Here is a 2958-nt window from a genome sequence, read left to right on the forward strand (position 1 = left end):
ATTTACAATACCCATGCTCTAGACTCTTGGAACACCCCAGATGAAGGACAGAAGACAACAAACTTTGTTCAAAGATTTCATTTTGTAATAACAAAAAAGCTACGATAAAGCCTCAATAACCTGGCTTCCTGGATAATAATTTTAAAAGTGACAGCACCAGTCCATGTTAACATGGAAGTGAACAAACAATTATGGACTGCTGAGAGACAAAAAAATATGTTTTTGCCAGGGATAAATTTCTTAGTTTGTTCTAAAGTATCAAGCAGGTTGCCCTGAAAGAATATACATACAAGAAATAGTAAAGAAAATCAGGATGGTATATTTAAGTGTATGTGTGTACGAATATTTAAAAAATAGCCTATGAGTTTAAGATAGAGTCAGTTATGTGGAATGGTTTGGAGAAAGAAACAAGAGGCAGGGGGAATGATATAATCGCATCTTATTTACTTTAAAATAATTTAAAAAACATTAACATATACCAATCTCAAAATATATAGTAAAGTATCAATATGAGTCAATAGCATAATTTATTCTGTAACCAACATGCATTGCATTTTAGTTACTAATAGCTAATGAAAATATTAAATTTAAATTATTACTTACCTATAGCAATATACACTGGAGGTACCTAAGATCATTATTCATTTTATATCAATATCTTGTACATATTTCTCCAAGTGTATACTTTAATCCCTTATGTAAGATCATTTAAAATAATATTTGCTGAATATCTTTCTTCTCTATTTAGTGGTTATGTACATAATTTCCAACATTTATGTTAAATTTAAGTGTTCTGCTTCTGTACTACTGTGAGAGATAAAAGTACATTTCCAGCTTACAATATTTTCCCTTAATATTAAGAAGATCCTTCAATTGCTTAATATTGACAGCTTCAGGTATGAATATATGTAAGTGTCGTGTTTGCATCCCTGAATAAGACATAAAAAACATTCTCTAGATGGAATACATCTAAAAGTAAACAAAAATTATCTCTTATGCTTTCCTATAATTTCTGCATATTCGTTTTTCTGACATAAGGTCTCAAGTAGCCCATGGTGGCCTCAAATGACAGGGCCTGAGATGACCTTAAACTCCTGATTGTCCTGCATTTACTTTCCAGTATTAGATATGGATGCAGACGCTAATGACTGCTTTCCTTAGAATACTTTTCTATGTCTTTTGTCATGAGTTTTTCTCATATGATCTCTATGTTGTTATGAGTTTAAGTATAATAAATTCAACAAAGACAAACTGCTTCCTATTGATAATTAATTTAAATTTTAACTAAGTATTACAGGAGAGGAAGTATGCAGTTAAAATAGCAAGGAATTTCAACAGCCATTAGAGGATAGTGATTCAAATGTTAAATAAAAAGGATCTCTGGTGGCAACTATCTTCCAGTAACTCACCAAAATGACGAACACAAAGGGAAAGAGGAGAGGCACTCAGTATATATTTTCTAGACTTTTTAGGAAACATTGAAGTTGTTCCGTTGACCTCATACATGCGAATCCACAAGAAGGGTGATGCTGTAGACATCAAGGAAATGGGTACTGTTTAAAAAGAAATGTCCCATAAGCGCTACCATGGCAAAACAGGAAGTGTCTACAGTGTCACCCAGCATGCTATGGGCATCATTGTCAAAAAGAAAGTTAAGGGCAAGATTCTGGCCAAGAAGATCAATGTGGGGATTGGGCATATCAATCACTCAAAGAGCAGAGACAGCTTCTTGAAGCGGGTGAGAACGATCAGAAGAAAAAGGAAGCCAAAGAGAAGGGCAACTGGGTTCAGCTGAAGAGCCAGCCTGTTCCACCCAGAGAAGCACACTTTGTAAGGACCAACAGGAAAGAGCCAGAGCTGCTGGAGCCCATTCCATACGAATTCATGGCCTAATGTACAAAAAAAGAAATAAAGGACCTGGAAATAAAGGACTTGCAAAGTAAAAAAATATGACTGTTTTTTTCTGTAATATTGTGATTGTAGTTTGAAAATTATTGTAAGTAAAATAATATCAATCTTATTTTACTTATGACAGGTCTCTAATTTCCTGCAAAACTTGCTATGCAGTCAATAAAGCAATATGGTAAGGATGTTGAAGAATTATTACTTAAGGTTCAAGTCAAAATATAAGCTATGGCTCAGATAGTTATTCCATTGTTTTTCAAAACTTTTCAACTATTGAATATTAATTTATAAATCAATTATAATAACATTGTGGCCTGGTAAAACTTATTCTTTCTCTTAGTTCATATTTGAGATTGCAGATTTTTTAATTTAGCTTCTGTTTTCTTTATTACTGTGTACAATATTTGAAACCATTCTTTGTAACATTTTAATATGTTAATAGTGTAAAATATATTATATAAAATTTCATCAATTTATGTTTGTTGGGTATAAATATTCTAGTTTCTTTGCTCTGGGTTTGCTTCCTTTCATATTTTCATTTTATTATTGTAAAATAACTTTCTTCTGTTTTTTCTTTATGATATAATACTGTTAATCCAACTCACAGTCTTGCATATACCAGGAAAGTACTTGGCCCCTGAGCAATTCTACCCCACCCCAATCCTTTCTAATAATAATCTGTTGCAATCACAACTCTTCTCAGGTCATAATTATTTTTTAATAACTTCCAGGTGTCGCTTCATATCTTTGTTGAAAGTTGATCATTTTAATATTCTCTCCAATTACTTTCTACATCAGTCAGCTATGGTATTTTATTAGTGTGATCTGCAATTAGAGCTCTAATTATATTTTTAGCCTGAACTGATTTTCCTAAACCACATTAGATGTTTAAAAATACAAAGAACTTACTTTCAGCGCTAGAGAGAAGACACAGGACTCACACATAAAAAGCAAGGATACTACAACAGAGCTTTCAATACAGAGGCTAAGTAAAATGATTCAATGACATCACTTGCTATTGTACATAATTTCAAGCACTATGAGATATTTTAA

The 2958-nt window shown here is 32.3% G+C and overlaps 1 pseudogene; it reads left to right on the plus strand.

Annotated features, from left to right (window-relative positions):
• Positions 1-1413: 1413 nt before the first annotated feature.
• On the plus strand, positions 1414-1893 carry LOC114617992 (annotated as a pseudogene).
• Positions 1894-2958: the final 1065 nt, after the last annotated feature.

The sequence above is a fragment of the Grammomys surdaster genome, unplaced genomic scaffold (assembly GCF_004785775.1).
Source record: "Grammomys surdaster isolate TR1022 unplaced genomic scaffold, NIH_TR_1.0 139, whole genome shotgun sequence".
In the NCBI taxonomy this organism is placed as follows: Eukaryota; Metazoa; Chordata; class Mammalia; order Rodentia; family Muridae; genus Grammomys; species Grammomys surdaster.